The sequence below is a fragment of the Cryptomeria japonica genome, chromosome 5 (genome assembly GCF_030272615.1).
Source record: "Cryptomeria japonica chromosome 5, Sugi_1.0, whole genome shotgun sequence".
Lineage (NCBI taxonomy): Eukaryota > Viridiplantae > Streptophyta > Pinopsida > Cupressales > Cupressaceae > Cryptomeria > Cryptomeria japonica.
The window spans coordinates 924262309-924282867 of record NC_081409.1 but is presented as its reverse complement, the minus strand read 5'-3'; the positions used below and the strand labels follow the sequence as shown (position 1 = coordinate 924282867).

The 20559-nt window shown below is 37.1% G+C and overlaps 1 long non-coding RNA gene across 1 annotated transcript; it reads right to left on the bottom strand.

Moving 5' to 3' along the window:
* Positions 1-15237: 15237 nt before the first annotated feature.
* LOC131066259 (uncharacterized) lies at positions 15238-16237 on the bottom strand. Its single transcript, XR_009111643.2, has 3 exons — positions 16083-16237; positions 15829-15932; positions 15238-15711 (listed from the first exon to the last, which is right to left on the bottom strand). It is a non-coding gene; the product is annotated as an uncharacterized LOC131066259 (long non-coding RNA).
* Positions 16238-20559: the final 4322 nt, after the last annotated feature.

The following is a 20559-nucleotide window of genomic DNA, read 5'->3' as shown; positions in this document are numbered from 1 at the left end:
AATCTGCCAACCATTGGCACATGCAGTAGTGATCCATCTTTCATCTGTAGATGTGTAGACAAGGCAACCACTACACACTCATACCATCTCATTTTCTTCCTTCATACCGGCGACAACTTGTTCCTCTAATTGTCCTCTTCCACTAAGGGGGTGAATGATAAGGTCAATGTGCTACTCCCCCTAATGTCCTGCATCTCCTTTAAGCCTTAGGAGATATCACTTGCGCATTGAATGCACAGTGTCAGTCCATGGTTGCATCTTCTCGCTTCTTCCTCCTTCCTGCTTGATCTCATTCTTCTTCCCATTTTCAGTCTTGGGAGCAGATCTTACTTTATTTTGTTGATGGGTCCTTGCTTTTCTGGATTCTACCACATGACCAAAGACTTTGTTGTAGAAGCAAACAGGGTTCATGCCAAACGCATGATTGGGAGACCTTCTTCAAACCGGTTTGACCATCTTCTTCTGGTCATGCTATTGTAACCGGCTACCGGAACCAGTGGTCCTCTTGATCCTGCAGGAACATTTCTCCTTTGGTACCATGTAGGTCTTTGACCTCCATATGTTCTATATCCATTTCTATGTTGAGCATAGCTGCTATATCGACTTCCATATGACTGCAAGTCCTTCTTCCTGCATTCAAACTCTCTATGGCCAAATCCATTGCAATTATAACAAACACTATTTGCATAGCCAGGAGAGGAAATATGCATGTTTCTACTCCTTGTTTCTACTCCTTGATACATTTTGCTCATATGCATGATATCTATGAGATCCTAGATTGTTCCTTCTAGATCCCTTTCTACATTCTTCTGCCCTATGGTCGTAACCATTACATGCAAAGCAATATCCGGAGAAGGAAGGTTTATAACTTACAAACTTATTCTGCCATGAATGGGGGGATCTTGTCAGTTTGGCATCTCCATTTCTGCTTCTCCAAGGATGGATCCTAGGTTGTCTATTCTTTGCATTTCTTCCATCTGATCCCTTCTTCTTCCACACTTGTGTTGACTTGAGGATAGCAACATTTCTTTGTCTTCTGCCAGTAGGTGGTCTTCTAGATTGTCTTTTCAAGTTCTTGCTACCGGTGAAGCTGCCTTCTCCCATCTTCCCTTTCCCTTTGGGATCTGAATTGTTTCTCCTTCTTGCAACACCGGTCTTCATCCTTGTCTGTCTGTCTTCACCAATTATGGTTAGATCAACCTTCTTCCGGGGAGTATCTCTAACTGTGAAGGTCTGACCCATGTTATCTCCATTTGAGGAGACAAACAAAATTCCATTGTGGGGGACATTCTTCCTGGTGGGGCACTAACCGGCACCACTTCCTAATCCACTGGTATCCTTGGCATGCTTTTGCTTTTTCAACATTTTGTCCAAGGCATCACTGCTGCCATCAAACTAGATTCTTACATTGAGCTCATCCTGACATTTCTTAAGGTTATTTCAAATAATTTCCATTTCTCCTACCAACTGCTGATATTATTTATCCTTGACTTCTAGCTTAGATGCTAGATCATTACACCGACACACCTTGGTGTCTTCTTGTTGAGTCTTTAATTCTAAAACACGTTTCTCAGATTCTTCAAGGAATCTGATCAATCGGTTCTGCTCCACAATTGCAGCATTCTTCAATAACTTGTACTCATTCCTCACCCTACTAAGTTCTTCGAGTGCACTTACAAGTTCTCCTTTAAGATCAACTTCTTCTTCTTCTTCACCTCCACTATCACTGGCAAACACATCTCATCGATAGGAGTGATCTGCATAATTATTCTAAGATGTGTGCCTCTCATCCTCTGATTCTTGAGCCTTGAAGAGGTGGGTTCTTTCTTCATCATTGTTGCAGCTGCTAACAGATTTGCCTTCATCATCTGCAGATACATGAGTTGCATTTCTCATCTTTTCTTCACAAACTAGTTCTGCAGTGGTAGGCTCATTTCCATAGATCTTCTTCAATCTGTCCCATAGGCTTTTTTCCAATCTGCATCTGTCCACTTGTGAGGAGACATCATCCGATAACCCACAAAGTATAGCCTTCATTGCTATATCATTGCACCGGTTTCTTCTTTCTGCATCTGAATCGATGGGAGGACTGACTTTACTAGGGCAACCATTTACAACTGACATCCACACATCAAACCCTAAAGAGGATAGATAGACTTCTATCCTACAACTCCAAACAGAGAAATTTGAACCATCAAATACAGGAGTAGGGATTGACGCAAAACAAACCATTGTGTTCAAATACTAGAATCTACCCAAGCTAGAGAAAGCTTATCAACCGAGAACCTATGCTTTGATACCAATTGTTGAACACTAGATGTCACTGAGAGGGGAGGGGGGGTGAATCGGTGATTTCCAAACTTAGCCCTTTTCTAACCTATGTGTGTAAACCGATTAATAGATCTAACATAAAGCATACATATCGGTTGGGCGGGAGACTAACACAAATGCAACCACACATGAAAGGGACATCACATAACACCAAATGTACGAGGAAAACCCAAGATGGGAAAAACCTCAGTGAGAAGTCTTGCTGGAGTCTACTGCTCGAATCCAAGTTCACAATGAAAAACTTGGTTAAAACATTTAGGGAACTAACCCAAGGAGTACCACTCTTACTTTAGAGCACCAACCCAAGGAGCACCAACCCCTGCACCGAGCTCCAACTCAGTGATTACAAAATCATATCTTGAATACAAAAGTTATCTTCTTGTTACAAAAGAACTTTGTAACTCTCATGTATGTCTCTCCACTGGTTCTCCTCTCTACAGATCTTTGTCGATTCTCTATTCACCTTTTCTCGGCAGGAACCTTATCTCCTACTGCAACCCACTTTTAAGGAAAGCTTTATATGGATTGAAACAGGCACCTAGAGGTTGGTATGCAAGGTTAGATAAATATCTTTTGAAGCTTGGTTTCACTAAAGGTAATGCTGACAGTAATTTATATTATAAAGTCACTGATGATGATGTAGTGATTATTGAAGTATTTGTTGATGACATCATTTTTGGAGGTGAAGATAAGTTGTGGGTATTATTCATGATGGATCATATAGCTTATGGGATTTTGAGGATGATATTATTATGCTAACCCTATTCTATGATCAAGATGATTGATTTGATATTACAATGTATGTGATTGTCTTCTAGTGTATTCATGATTAGAGACAATGTCATATCACTCATTGTGATCATGATATGATGTTGTGATTCTCTATCTATAATTCCCACCAAAATACGCTAGAAAAACTAAGCATCTAACATAATAAAAGGAGATAATTTTTTTTACAAAAAATGCAACACATAACATTCATTAACACTAATAATTATGAACAACATTCATTAACACTAATAAAAGGTTGTGTTTAGTTGTTGAATCATTTGAAAACTACTCATTACTCTTAATAGTCTAGAACTTAATCCAACTTTGATCACAATAATAGTATGTATTAAAGATTAATGTTATAACAAATATACAAATGAAGGGAAAGGCCAATGAATCTATTTAACATATTATTTGTTGATAAGCTCTCAAAGCCTAACCTTATGCATAGGATCATTATGGTTCTTTCTCTTTGAGTTCACAAATGATAACTTTAGGGACAATGTTGTTTTTGTCCCCATGATGACAATCTAGACAATACACAAATTCATTTGTAATGACCTCCAACATTACATTTTTAAATATTTAGGAATTGGCATTTTTCTCCTTCAGTTGATATTTGTTTTATCATTTGCTATGTTTGTGGTTAAGAAGTTGAGAAGATATGATTTGTTCACTACATGGCGAGTAATTGGCTGGCATCTAGATGAACCTGTAATAGTGAAAATTAGGGTGTCACCATAAAATTTAATAATACTACCAATTTTGCTTAATTTACCATTACATTAGGGGAGAATGGAATTTGATAGATCTAAGCCTAATAGACCAAGATTTTGAGCAAATTCCAGGCCTCGTAAATGGGTTTCACGGGGGTGTCACTGGCTAGGCAATATCATATTGCGTGCATTCATATTGGGGGGTTTAATATACCAAAAATGAGGATACAATATATCAAATCCAATATATTACCCCTATTAGCTCTCCTAGATCTGTCAGCCATTGAAATGGATGATCTGCCTAATATGCGTTGTACTCGACATCCATCCCTGCATCCTCCAAATCTGCCAAAATAACATAAGGCATGGGACCATCTTGCTTTTGTGGCACTACCTTATCATAAGACAATAATAGACCTAAATGTGGCTGATCTCTCACTGTCTGTGCATACATCCCTAAGCCATGTGGCATCCAATGTCTCCTATTGAACTACCTACATACTCTATCTATCAATTGTCACTCAATGATATATGGTGTCCTCCCGATTAGATACCTAATCCTAAACACATATGGCAAATTGACTACGTCATCCTCCCACTCCTCATAATCTCGGTAAGGCCTCCATACTACACTGTCTATCTCATCGATCACTTAGCACTCAATTGTAATATTATTTCTTTCCTGTACTACACATAAAAACTACAAGGTTTATTAGATGGATTTTAAGCTCTAGGTGCCTATTTCAATCCATATAAGGCTTTCTTTAACGTGCAAGCCTTGTTTTTATCATCTGAAAGTGAAAAACCATCACATTTCTCAATATAAACTTCCTCTCCAAGACGTGAGTTTGAACACTGGCACACTAGAGTTTCCGCCATGCACTGAATCTGCATCCGATCTGATCTTTGATCATCGTGACATATCAAATCCAATCTGATATCATGTCCTTGATCGATGTTCAACACACTATCAATGAGCATCGCCCATCTGTTTACCTTGCAAAACACGCCTTCTCTTTTTAGCCCTCTGTAGCATGTTTTTCGACCTTTTGTCTAATCGATCACGTGAGTGATGCGGTTTCCTTTATCCTCTTCAATTTGCAAGATCAGTCTTTACTGGATCTTTGTTGTTTCCTTCATCTTGAGCCACAATCCTATGCTTTTCTTCCTCGAGCTTCGCAGTTGCCATTAAATGTTGGACCAATTGCCAACGACCTCACCAACACATCATACTGAACTGTGCATGCATGCCACTTCACCTCCACGTGGCCCCTTTTGCTGACATCCAACTTTGCTAGGACTGCTATGTCGGTTTGGATAGGATCACCAACCAACCACACAACCGGTTTCATCTACCAATTCACAGACCCTGTCGGTTATACCCTAACCGGTTTGCCTTCACCCTTGCACTCTACTTCTCTTCCGGTGGAGCACCTAAACCGGTCAGCACACATGCAAACCTACCTAATGCACATCTTCATCAGATGGGAGCCTTCTGCATCTGCACTTTGTCAACATTACCGGTGGACATACTTACCAGTAAACACCTTGATGACACCATGTCATCAACCTTCAACTGCCTCCACCTGTTTGCACCTATGGTAACACCTTTCTTCACCACTGGACCGGTTCTGCTATAATCATGTTTGTCATAGTGACAAACATATCCTTCCTTCTCTGTACCGACAACTCAACATGTCTTCCTGGCTGATCCGGTGCACATCCCTGATCTCATGCACCTAAGGCAACTTAGAGTTTCACCAGTTGATCTGGTGTGAGCCTTCAAACACTTGCCTTTTACTCTTTTATCTTATCTCCGAGACCTATGATGCATTATATGCATAATAGGAGATAAGCTCCACTTACTGGTGGGAGTGGATCCTTGTCATCTGCATCTTGCAATGCACCAATGTGGCTTCCTTGTTTGAGCAACATATCTTCAATCAGGCACATGTGATCCGGTTTGGGCACACTCACTGTCAGTCTTCTCTTCATCTGGTGGGAGTCCTACAGATTGACATCCAATAGCATATCGGTGACTTGTATATACTTCTCCTTCGTTGTTGATGTGATTCTTGATAACATTCCCCCTCTTCATCACAATCAACTACCCAACATCTTGCCCACTTACATATGTCATCATTTACCGGTTTTTATATCATACCGGTCTCTTGTCCACATTTTTAACACAAGTCAAACACTAACCTGTGTACCGGTGACTCCAATGGCCATTATGCTAGGTGACATTCTCTCCTTTACCGGTGATCGGCTAAGCTAGGTGACATCAAAGACATCATATCCGATATGCATCAATGATAGTATTGCACATACATCTCCCATACCGGTTGCCATCCTATACTAGTCGACATCAATGACAACACAATGCCAACAGTAATGACTAGATAAAGTAATGCAAATTTGACAATAATGAACATGCAAAGATAGATACAAAACTGGAAGTCAACTCAAAATTACATCTCTAGAAATGAGAGGCAAAAAGGAACTTGTCGCCAAAATTTGGAACTAAAAGTGCTAGACTATGGAGATAGGCGCTCTAGTCCCATAGGTGTCTTCGTCAATTGAGGCTTTGGATCTCAGATCAGGATGCTCTGTAGATCACTCTCTCCAAAATCTAGCTAGAGAGTGTCAAACTATGGCGCTAATTAACATAGTCTAGGGGTTTTCATCTATTCGAGGTTTGAAACTGTGTATCTTAGTTTTCTCTACACAATTCTATTACTTTCGACAATAGGATCTGTAATCTACACATAGAGAGAGTGAAAATGTTGTGTTGTATAGGGGCTGGCCTAAGTCAAACAGTGTGTTGGTATTTCCCCTTTGCTACAACTATGATGATGAAACAAGGAGCTTACCCTTGGTAGGACAGAGGCTAAATTTGAATTGAAATGTGTTCTTACCTTAGGATTGATAATGGTAGTGATGGAATGCTCTTTAGATAACTCCTCCAAGTGTTGATGCAATAACATGATAAATCATAACAAAATTGTTAATTTTAAGCAATTAGATGTTAATTTAAGCAATTAGATTATAATCAAACTGTGAATAAACAGTAACAACAATAAAGCACAAGACAAAAGACACCAATACCCTGGGAAAACCTCCCTCTTGGAGGTGAAAAACCCAACCTTAAATATAATATGTATTATATCAAATGTTGGCAATTACAATATGGCGAACTTATCTCAGATTGTTGTCCAAACAACAAGTTAGTAGAGCAATGAAGGATGCAACTCTAATCAACAACATATGACTAAAGGAGATCAGCACAGATGTCTGAGATAGGCTGGAGCAGAATCGCACAAGCAGAGCCTTCAACTTCGCCTAACAATATCCTTAAATAATTTCGCACAAGTAAAGGAGGGTTCGTTGAAATAGAAGAGCAAATTATATCTATGGTATATGATTGTAGAATGACTTCATTTGTTGATAGTTTTATATCAACCTTTTTTGGCGCCAATTACCACCAAGTTGGCTTGCGTGTTTATCTAAAGTATATTACATTGTCATTATACATTCCTCATGTTACATTTGGGTTCAGCCCAATAATTACATTTAATTGCCTTCCATGCTACCTCACGTTACACATTTGGGTCTAGCCCAATAATCACATTTGATTGCTTTGCACATTATATGCTTGGGTCCAGCTTAATAATGGATTTACATGAGAGATAATACATATGAATTTTAATTGTCATTGACAACATTAAAATTCAATAATCAGGTATCCGAGCTAGCTATTATTTTCAACACTCCCTCTTAGCTAGGGAGGATATCTGCCACTTGTCATGATCCATTCATGACTTTCATATTGCATTGCCCGCAAGGATGAATGTATAAGCTCTATAGAGTATACCTGCAATAAAACACATAAATATCATGAACTCATTTCATAATGTCCATCTTGCATTGCCCGCAGAGGGTGGAAGAGGTCTTACACCTCAGCCTTCTCCTAGAGAAGGATACAATGTCACCTTGCATTGCCCGCACAGGGTGGAGGATGCAAACTAAATTGCATCATTAAGATTGAGACTCCCTCTCAATCAATGTTGTGTTCTCCACAATTCCAAGCTTCTCTCTGAAGTACTCAAACTTCACTTGAGCTAGAGGCTTGGTGAGAACATCTGAAACCTGTTCGTCAGTACTGATATATTTCAGCTAGATGGCACCTCTTTGTGCCATATCACAAACATAGTGATAGTGAGTTTCCACATGTTTTGACTCATCATGAAACACGAGATTATTAGACATTTTAATACAACTCTGATTATCACAATAAATAACAGTGGATTCCCAAGGTTGTCCAAACAACCCAACAAGTAGCTTGCGAAGCCAAACTGCTTCTCTAGTTGCCACACTTGAAGCAATGTATTCAGCTTCTGCAATACTTAATGCAACTGAGGACTGTTTCCTATTGGCCCAAGAGATCATAGCGGAACCCAAGCCGAAACAAATTCCTTTAGGATTGATAATGGCAGTGATGCAATGCTCTTTAGATAAGTCCTCCAAGTGTTGATGCAATAACATGATAAATCATAACAAAATCCATTATGAAAATATACTTGAAAACAAGTTGTTATAGCTTGATGCTCCTTGTACTCAGATATACTTTCGATGAAGGAATACTTGCTCTTCAATGAAATTGTTAGATTGGTTTGTGAATGATAAATGATCTCCTTATATAGGGTTCTCAAGGTATTTTCACATTTAGGGTGATTTCCAAAGGTCATATCAAAATATCAGGATTACATCACAAATGGTAGTAACTCACACTCCGAAATGATCAAATTTGGGTCCCTTTTGGAGGGACTAAGGCAATAGATGCTATAGTTCAACCAAAAAGGGACCAAAGAAAGATGGTTGCAGAGTGCATAGGCCCAAGACATAGGATCAGGTCACCTCATGAGCACATGATGACACTAGAATTGCAATATATTTGCAAAGCAGGATGTTGGCATTGTCGTCATTGATGTCAACAAGAGTTGCAGGGATGTCATGAGGTTGCAGAGAAGCAGGTGTGCATAACACGAAGACAGGTGAAGCGCATAACACACAGGTTATCGTTGTGCAAGGAGTATTAGTTCCAGTCGTGCATAACACGCCATGTTATGCTACACAAATGTTGCAAGCAGTTTCATGTTCTACATTGATCTCACAGTGTGCTTCATTCATTGGATTTGATCTAAGTTGTAGATTGAAAATGGTGAAAATCAAGGTGCTTAACATTTTTCGATGTGACTGTCAAATGGTTTGGGCGATACAATGTATTTCAGTGTAATCAGCTAGTTTAGCATGACCTTTTTTCCCTCTTGTCGGCCCTTGGAGCTATACTGAAATACCCCCTTTTGTGTTCGACGTGTCCCCACCACTTTGTCCTTGTGCTCGTTGCCATCCAGTTGGCAACTATGCATTGATTCACTCAAGTGATGATGTGTTCTTGTGGAGCCTAGCCATGTCTCTTATTGGCCTATCACGTTCGACTGGAAAAGTAGAAGTTGTTTTGTTTTCATGTCGAGTTTTGACCAGCCTCTGACCCCCAATAGCCAGGGCCACTTCGCCTATGTTTCTGCAGGTACTCTACTTGATATCTATGGATTGGATCTTCAAGTTCTTGTGGGGCTCGAGGTAATGTGGCGACAAAGGTCTTTTCGTCAAGAGCTTGTCTTTCGGTAAGACCGTTTTTGGACTATGTAGTACCCCCAACTCTTGCCAACATGCTTTCTTTATGTGGGGTAGGTTGGTTCCACGTGGCAGCCCCTGGTTGACTCTCCCTTGCCATGGTGTGTTCGTATGGAGCCCACAGGGATAACAAATGACTCTGATGTGACACGTTTACCATCACATCAACAAACATTTGTTCCACGTGGCGACAGTTGTTTGTGCTCAGGCGTTGATGTGTCGGTGGGTCCCCACTTCTCCTTCGTACTCGATGGTGTCTTATGGTAGGTGCAAACTCGTTCTTCTGTCGTGTGGGGCCCTGTGTTGTATGGAGGCAAAAAGGCTTTTCACCATGACCTTGCCCTTTGACAAGACGATCCATCCCTTTGGCCGTCCCTCTTGGGTTATACTGAAAGCATTTCTTTTCGATGTAACAAACTCTCCATTATGTCGATAAGGGCTTTGCTTCGGTGTGACAACAAAACTGTCTTGGCAACAAGGATTCTTTTCAGTGTAAGTTGGTCTATCGGTATGACTATAATCGCCTCTTGTCAACTAGCAGGAGCTATAGCGATAAACCTCTTCTTTGTTGTGACACGCTTGGAGTCTGGGCAAAATTCTTCAACCAACAAAATTTGACCGAATCAGAGGGTTTCGATGATACAGTTGTAGCTCGATATGCAAATTGTCCACGTGGGCTCTTTGACCAGTGAAAACCATATGACATGGATGGTAAACTGGAGACAGCGAACATGCAAAGTGTATAAAAAGAACAAATTTCCATCTGGATGAAAGAACTACTTGCAGATATGGTCAACATTAATGCACCAAATTGGGTAGCTTAAAGATCCAATCGGAACCGACTGAGGAAGAAATGAGGACAATTGCATTAAATGGAGAACAAATGGCAAATGATTTTGTGGCTCCAGAAAGATCATAAAATCCTCTATAGACAAGATCTCACTATCGTAAGGTTATCAGACTATCACCAGTCGATATGACAGGGGCAAGTGGAGACTACTTTTGTGATAAACTAATCTCAGTGATGGATCCAAAAATGGAAGTAGAGGCATTTAATGTTAGCCGCCAATCATCCTGCAGAAAAGATTTCTCAGAGGTTTGAGGAGATTATTTTATTTTTCTTTCAATCTCAATCTTGGAGGGAAAATACATATACGAACTAAGAAAAAAAAGGTACGATGTTTTTGTGATGTGATGTTGTGGAGGTAAGAGAATTGGATAGACAGAGAGAGAGGTGACATAACACTGAGAAAGGAGTTTGTCTGTTGTTGAGAAAGAGAGATAGAGAGCATCAGAGTTGTGGGGAGATTGGAGCAGAGAGTTGAAGGCATTAGAGGGAAAGAAATAAAGGATATTGGACAAAAGTTTGAGATGATTAGCAGAATCAAGAAGGCAGAGAAATAAACGACAGAGCAGCAAGGTGTATCTCAATCAATTTTACGAGTTGCAAAAATTCATTTGCAACAAGGAGTCTCATTGTAATCTTTTAATTGTATCAATCAGTGTATTTCTCTGAGTGGATGCTCAAAGCAGGAATAGGTGCTCAGAATTTCAGGAGTGAGTGCTCCTTGGGTTGGTGCCCTAAACACATTGTAATCAATGACTATTTTTTGTGAGGCTGAATTGGAGCAGTAGACTCCAACAACTCTTCTCACTAAGGTTTTTCCCACATTGGGTTTTCCTCATAAATCTATGTGTTATGTGATCAACTCTTGTGTGTGTGTGATCTTAATCTTTTGTGTTGTAAATGTTATACCTTCTGGCTTAAATTTTTTAAATATCACTGCTTCATCCCCCTCTCAGTGATCACTTGTATTCTTCACAAGATTCTCATTGTAGTATCATCGATCATAGATTCATAGGCAATTCAACAACTATCAAACTCTTAGAATACATCACAATGCCCACTCATAGTATAATTCCTCCATAATATAGGGTTTCCTTCTAAGGATAACATAACCAACAATATCTATCATCAAATTTATGACTACTTTTTATTTGCATTCAATTGGATAACATAGTGGCAAAAGATAGTATTATATTCAATCTTTCCTATGCAATCTTCGCTAACTCAAGGGTTTGGCTAGAAATGAATTGATCATGGTGAAATATTCAAGTTCCTTGGCATCCCCAGTGCTTTCAGCTCTCCTCATCTTTGACAATTTGTTCTTGCTTATGTTGAGATGTTACATTATTTGATTGTCAAGCCCCTCTCTTGCAAGAATTTTTTTTTGGATTTGCTCCAAGGTGCTTACTATCATGCATGTTTATTATTATTCTTGTTGGGCTCCTTCAAAAAACTTTAAAAACTCTCAAGTGATTCTTTACAAACCTCTTCAAAGCAATGAAAGGGTTTTCATAAGATTGCTTGTAAATGTTGTTGGCTTCCTCATGAACCCAAAGGGTTTCATCTTATAGATACTCATTGTCAAGGACTAGCATTGTGCACTAAGTAGATAATTAGAGCCACTCAAGGAAATGAGGCCCATTCTTTTTGCCTACGCATTGCATGGAAAGGCTCAGTTTTCATACAATTCTCATTATGGAGCCAATTCAAACTTAGGCCACTTTTGTTGCCACGAGTATATGGAAAGCTTGGAAAGCCATCAAATCTTGGTTACTCTAGAACAAGAATAAATTAGAACAATCTCTTTTACAATCTTTGCTCACTTACCAAGATAGACATTTAGTCAAAGTTCCCTAGATTCATGCCTTGCAAAAAAAAATTAGAGGAATTTGTTTTCTTTCACAACTCTTCTCCAACACTAACCAAGGATTGGATGTATTGACTTAATTTTAAGATCAAATTCAAGCTCTCTAGCCAGGATCACGAGTCTTTTCAAACCACTATGGAACCTATACACCAAATAGATAAATCGCACACGACCTGTACACCAATATGCTCAGTCTAGCCATATTGATGACCAAATTGGTAAATAAAGCCTTAGACTAGAATAGGGTTTGGGCAAAATAAAAATTTAATGAAATTGCAGACGCCACAAACAATATTGTACTATCTGCGGACTACTTGGTAAATATGCCAATTAATGATCGCAAAACTGTCAAAACTGAGGATGACAAAATGAAATTGCGAATAGACATAACCAAGAACAAAATTGGAACTAATGGTGATGCGCCAAATGAAATGGCATGAATATATCGCCTAAAACTGAATGAGATCCACAATTAATTAGGGCCATCAAATGATGCGTGGCTCAACTACATATCTACAACCTGCAATATAACCTTCACAGAACAGATGAATTGATTTGAGATGAGATAATATGTACAAAATGATTACATATAGGCAAGACAATAGGTAGGTGAACACACGATATGGACGTGTTTGACTCATGCGAATTTAGGTAGAGTTCAACTATTGACAATTACCCAACAACAATTGTTAAATGTAAGGCAAACATCAGTAAATAATATTTACCCTACTATCTAATTATTAAATGATGATGCCTAAGTAAACTTAAGCATGAGCAAATATGATAAATTTGTATTTACTCCAACAAATGGTAGATGGGACCTTAAATCCATTGCCAATCAGTCTCAACACATATTTCACAGAGTTTGGTCAACTAATCTAGAACCCAATCTTATTATTTTTCTTGGTGCCTCCACTATCAAGGTCTCCTCATTGGATCTCATTTCATCCATCTACATTTTTCTAATCCTTGTTCTTTTTTGTGGTCACCTAGAGACTCAAGCAGCTTCTTTGGTTTTACCCATGAACTCCAAATCCATGGATTTCAATTCATATTTTTTCGATCTTTCAACCTAGCTCTTTTTCTGACACACGATTCTTATAATTGATTGGTTACAAATGTCAATTAAATTCACCCAAATTTAGCATGATTTCAAAGTACAATTCTTTTCAATAATGGGGAGACAAAAATTCAGCTGTGTTGCAACAAACTTTTCCTATAAGTTGCTCACCTACAAACTCTTATCGAGCATCAAGTAAATGCTCCCTCTAGTAATCACTCATGTGCGACCTTCCCCTCTAGCTTCTCAACCTACAAAAATTCAGCTGTGTTGCTACAAACTTTTCTTATAAGTTGCTCACCTACAAACTCTTATCGAGCATCAAGTAAATGGTCTATTGCTTCTCAACCTTGTGACAAGGCCATTTCTTAGTGGGCTAACAATGACGAATTTCCATGGCTGTCTTGTCATTTTTCCTTGTTGAAATTATTCGATTGATAAAGACAAAAAAATATTAAAAAAAATGAAGATAACATAACATAGCAAGAGACTTCCAAATGGTTAGGACCTCAATGGTTAGAGGAATCCTCTTGAAAGAGACCCACCAGCTCCTCTCACTTAACTCTTGTTGCTTGGCGACTTGACCACTCTTTTATCTTATTAAGGTGTGATGACATTCCATTGGCTTTTATATTGTGGCTGATGTATTCTATTTTTGTTAATTAATATAAATGAATACTCATTCATATTATAATTAATTGATTAATTAATTAAAAAGTAGGTGTAGCTCGTAATATATCTAATTTTACACAAATCTTTAATTTGTAATGTGATATAAAATGATGCTTTCTGCAATATATAGAAGTATAATACATCAAAGAAATGAAATACTCTGTTTTGCATTAATGAGTAATTTTACATTAACCATTAGCGGCTAATGAAAATATTCACTGTACACAACCTTTTGCATGCAACTCATGTTTCTATTCAAGGAAAAACACTTCCTCGTCACCTTTGTAACATATTATATATAGACTAATCTACTACCTAACAACGGATATGCTAATTTTCAGTGATTTGAATCACCCCAAGAATTAATGAAGCTTTGGAATTTTCTTGTAGAAATAATTTAATCCATTAATTCCTTTAATATTTATTTCATCACTGCTACGCCCAACTGGGAATGACGACCTCTATAAATGACTAAGAGTGCTAAACTCCTGCTAAAAAAATAAACTACATCACATCAAAATATTACAATGAAAATAACAATATATGAAAGCATCGTAAATATTCGAGAGAGGCCAGTAAATGGAGTTATATAGAACTTTCAAAATACAAGCATCTGTGAAGATGCGGGTCAGGTAGTTGAGATGGGGCATCACCATCCAAATAACCTAGGTTCAAAGTCCATCAGACTTAAGCCCTACGATCCTGAGACAAAAGCTTGACATCTTGGAATTAAGAAGAGCCCTTTATCAACAGAGTTAATAAATTAAAAAGCAGCATCCCATGAAAACACTAGATCAGCGAGGCCATTAAACATGTGCTTTGACGTCAACAAAGTTAATTTGTCAATTAATTAAAAAGCAGCAACCCATGGAAACACTGGTTTAAAGAGGCCATTTAACATGTACTTTCAGGCCTTCCCAAAAAAACTACTGACCACTAACACAAGGATTGAGTAAAGTAATGCACCAACTTGCAAGTGTGAAATAGTCTGACTAGGGATTCAATCTTATTGTATGATATGATGTTACTAGTCAGTTACATAAACTACACTAGATGCCATGATATTTATGTGTCGTCTGAGACAAGGATTGAGTAGAGTAAAAAACCCACTTGCACGAGTAACAGTCTGACTAGGGATTGAATCTTATTGTATGATATGATGGTGCTAGTCAGTTACATAAGCTGCCCTAGATGCCATACTATTTATATGTCGTCGTTCAGATATATTATTTGCATTTTACTAGAAGACAATCGGTAATTGAAAAGGAGACAATAGTTGGAAAAGTGCCAAAAAGAGTAAAAATGTAATATACAAATGAAAGTTTTAGCTAATGAAAGCTGCTAAGCCTGACATAGAGTTTCATTTGGCATTTCAGATTCAGGATTTTGTTTTAAGGTCCTTGCCCTGTGATGGCGGTCTTCCCCCATCCATATGTTCTTTAAAAAATACAAAAGAGAAAAAATATTAAAGAACAATTCCAAGGCTTATGATAAGAAGCAAAATTCAATTGATCCCACAACTACATATCTGCATCTAACAATCAAAAGTTATGATATCAAATCCAAAGATGCCCATACTTATGTACGTGACAGTTAACAATCCACTTGTTGAGAAGCATCACATGATTGTCACCTTGGGAGTATGCTCTGGCTCCCTTCCAGGTGTGTTGAATGTAAAGCCATATCAAAAAGAGACGACTGCACCTATACATTCGTGTCCTTCTAGAAGTAGTGATTTCATAGTCATACCCTAAAGACATCGATATCAATTTTAGTACAATTGTAAAATATTCTATGACTAATTGAGGTTTTCTCTTAGCCAATCAAGAAACAATAATATTTAAACATAAGTCTGTAAATTACTCACAAGGTTTATGTAATCATTTTATAAAAGGTATTCCAGAAGGTACTCTCTCTGCATATTCGATGTACCGAAGACCAAAGAACTGTCGCAAGAAGAACTCTTCGTATCTTTTCCATTACGGTCAAGGAAAGACAGGAAATTTCTTTAGTGTAAAGTAGAATTGGATCTCTTAAGGTAAAATTAATTATAATTAAAATGACAATAGAGAAAGATAATTATGAATGAACAGAATATGCTATCATCATGTATTTGGATACCGAATTCGATTCCGAAAGAAACGCCATGTAACCACTGCATAGGCAACTATGCAGAAAGGGTTACAAAGTGTCACTTGTGTTCCAATGGACCAGATGAAAAATCCAGAATACCCAGGATGCCGTATATACCTGTCAAGAAAATATTCATCATTTTATCATACACTAAGATCAACAAAGAGAAAGACAGGTGCCTACGATCCATATTTTAGATAGTAATTCAGAGGGGAACATGCTTTATTTTCAAAAGATCATAGCAGTAAACCAGGGAGTATTTGGACAGTGTTATATGTATATGTCAGTGCATGCAAGCATATTATTGTGTGTCGGTAAATATAAATAGTAGACAAAGCTTACAAACAAGATTTTCTGAGATATAGAATGAAATTGCATTCAAACTTCAACCTATGAACATTTTAATCCTCTCTGAAACTTCCGAAAGATTGATAGGAAGGATTATCTTAGAATATCGATACCTCACTGGTGTCCAATTCATAAAACTTATAATTTAAGAATACCTATTATAGTGCACACCATTGGTTTGTAATAGACATAGTTTGAAACCTATGAACGAAGAATGTAAAACTTAGGAGAAACATGCCATAACCAGCTTACTGCCGTTCACTGAAATTCAGGTTGAACCAGCACTATGCTTGTTCAGGCTCAACACAGTAACAACCAGTGGGAACAAATTGTTCTAAAAGGGGAGGGAGAAAACCTCTTTATCTTAGATGCTCCTAAACATTGACTAAAGGCCATACTGGCAATCCTAATGAGCATTATATTGCTAATGATTCAAATCAATCCAAAAGACAGCCAGAATCAGCACAGATTTGATACTAATAAATAGTGATGAAGCTAGAATATCAGAATTTTCCACCAATTGAAAAAAAAAGCACAGAAAAACAAGCAACATCCCTTGCTGTATGGCTATGCTAAGTCAGAGGATAATAAGTTTGGGGTAGCAGACAGCTGTTCTTACCAACAAAATAATGTACAGATATGAAAATCTGCTTCGTGAATTATTTAAATTGTTTATCCAAGGTCAGAAGAAACCACAGGCCTATTAAGTCCCGTGAGATGGTGGTGGTGATGAAAGCAATGGTGAAATCCATGTCTAGAGTTCGGGTTGATCTTCCTGAAACTGCAAAGAATGGCTGTGCTAACTACTGTCAACTCTCCAAGATCTGATGATTCAAGCTACAAAAATGCCCTTATGTGGTGTCACTAACTAACAATGATCTGTTAATGAAGTCTAAAATTCAATCAGCCTGATCCTCCACTAATATCCTCTGAATAAATTATTCTTAAGATTCATTCTACTCCTACTTTAAAATTGGATTAATCTTGTCAAACCTCAAAGTAAAAGTGGATCTGTGCTTATATTCTAGAATTCCAAATGACACCACTACAATACCAAGAAAAATGAATTATGTTGACACATGAAGTGAGCCATGAATAGTGTAGTTTAAAATAACGAAATTCTCAAATATTTTAGATGCACCGAATAATGCTATAGATGCAGGGATTAATAGCGCCTTCTCAATGTAAGGACCCCTATCCTTTCTGCATTTATGTTTTCAGTTTTGTGTGGTTTGTCATTTTGTCAAACACTTGGCATGTATTCATCTTTAGGACTGATTTTCTGAGTTTGTTTTTTTTGTTTCAGAAGTTTAGAGTTTGTGTTTGATATTTGTTCTCAATGCCAAATCATAGATAAACACATATAAATGATAAACCAAAGATGAAAAACTCTTACTCAGCAATAAATCTTTTGGCCCAAAATTTTAAAAAAATTGGGACTCAGCAAAAAATCGACAAATTTATTGAACATTTGAAAATATATAATTTCTTAAAATAATCTTAAAAAAACACACATATACACTAAATTTATAGAATATAATAACATATTACTGGTTTCCATCATATATAAAACATATATAACACTAAAGATACTTGCGAGTTCCTTCAAAACACGTTATATACTGCTAACTCACAAGGTTCGAATTAGAGTTCGAGTTTGACAACAATAAAATTCATATGAAGTTCAACAAGGATATAAAATTCGATAAAAAATTCAACATTAGATTTGTCTTATATAAATTTAATTTTTTTAAATATAGATTAAATATTCACAAAATTATCAAAATAATTTAACATTGATAAATAGATTTAGATTTGTTCATAAAAACATTTAAAATTAATATAAATAAAAAATTAATTTAATATACATACATAACATATATTATAAATTTATTAAACAAAATCACCTTAAATAATATCATATTTATTAATTAATAATCATAAACTTTACATATAATAATTTAAAAACATATAAAATATTATATTAATAAATAAGAAATATTAAACTTTAAATATAATTATATTAAATATTAAAGTTTTAACTATAATAAATTCTCAAATTAATAATAATAAAAAAAATTCTGCTTCACATATGGGTTTATGCTACGAGAGAAATTTCCAATCTATAGCTCGACCCAAAATGTTGTAGAATCGATCGTTCAACGCGAAAAGCCTGCTGCCCTATTTCGACGCGATAGTGAAGATGCAGTTCCGGGAAAGACTAATGAAAACCCAGATAAAGGTGGAACCTTGGAAGGCGGAAAAAATCCTCGCTAACCCTTATGAATCAGGAAAAATCGACTATAGAAAACATTTTTCTGAATGCGTTTTTTTAATGGCGATTTTTTACGTTTTAAATCGCGATTTTGCCCGATTTATTTCAAGATAACTCTGTCCGATTTTTTAAAAAACTTTGCAGCGATTTTTTCACCGATTTAATCAGCATCGGTTTTGACTCGCGAGAATTCACAATTCACACGATTTTTTGACGGTATTTTCATCTACGTGATAAACAATAACATGGGAAACAAATGATGAAGGAACACACCATAAATTTATGATTTCTCCTTGAACAACAATGGAAAATACAATGATATCAGATCTGATAAAGGTCAAATATTACTACAGCAGCGATTGAGTTCCTTCAGATATGAGGGTTATTATAATGTTCCCATTTTTGGAGAGGAGTTGATTAATTAATTTAATTAGTTAAGTTGTCCAAAATTATTATTATTTTTCATGGATAGCTTAATTAATTATTTTAATTAGTAATACAAGATAGGCGATCCTTTTTGAGAGATTTTGAAGGTGTATTTGTGGGGAAATCAGTGCCTAATCAGTCTGAAACCAAATCGTAGTAGTCAGCCATCTCGATTTTAGTTCACAACTCCCCATATTGGTATCGATCATCACTAAGAGGGAAGCGCTACGTTGGAGAGGTCAAGGCGAACTTTTAGCGGGGAAGATTTGTAATGTCCCCGATTTTAGCTTGGAATTGTTTGAGGAGAAATAAGGGGGCAAATTATTTAATTTCATATTATATAAGTTGTCTCATTATATTTATTTAAAATCACACGTGAGATGACTTTATATTTTATTAAATTAATAAAATGACTAAAGTATAAAATTAAAATAATTAAAGTCACTTAATAAATAATAAAGTGTACATACCCTCTTCTAGAAGGAATCTCATGATGGGTTATGAAAAGGATAAATAGAAGAGGGTGATGGATGATCAAGCATATTAAAGATTTGGATATGATGAAATGACTGATGCGTGGCATTGGTTGAATCTCTGAGGACACAAACCTTCAACAGATTTGATAGAAGGGCTAGACGAAACCCTAGTCAGTGCCTAAATTTGTGAAGTCTTCTTTTGAAGACAAATTTTCGGCTGGGAGAGAAAGACATTGCAGTCTTTCTTATTTGTGCTTATTGAGGATTTTATGATATTTTTGGAATTTCAAGATAGTGCCCATGGTGTGTCGATTTTGATGGAAGAGTGGAATGCTTTTGGAGAACATATTGGAGTGCACCTGTTAGTTGCTGCTGAAGATTTGCAGGTCAGACATTTAAAACTTCGATTTTATTCATACTCCATCATTGATGCATCTCACATGAGCAAAGAGACAGCGAATTGATTGGAAGGACAGGGCGATCTCTTTGGTATGCATTGGAGGTGAATAAACATAAGTTGCAGCCAATCATCATTCTGAAGCAGTTTACAGTTTCCCACGATTTTGTATACTGTGCATTTTTGGAGCATTGAGGTTTCAATTGGGGGCTAGCATTTTGAGTATGAGACCTAGGCGTCTCTTTTGATGGATATTGGGAAAGGAAATTGATGAAGGATCGGCATTCATGAATCAAAATCAGAAACGAGCTGGGTCTGCTATTACCTATAATATCTGCCATTAGCTTGTCAACTTGACCTCCATACTCTTCACTTGAGGTGGCGAAACATTCCAGCAATTAAGGCGATCTTCTTGGAGGACGATTGAAGTGATATTGGCTGCCATTCCCTGAGATCTCAGACCTCCATTGCTGTAGCAGAGCCGAAGTTAGTAGAGGTTTGATTTGGCAATTTGAAGAGTCATTAACATTGGATATTGTTTAC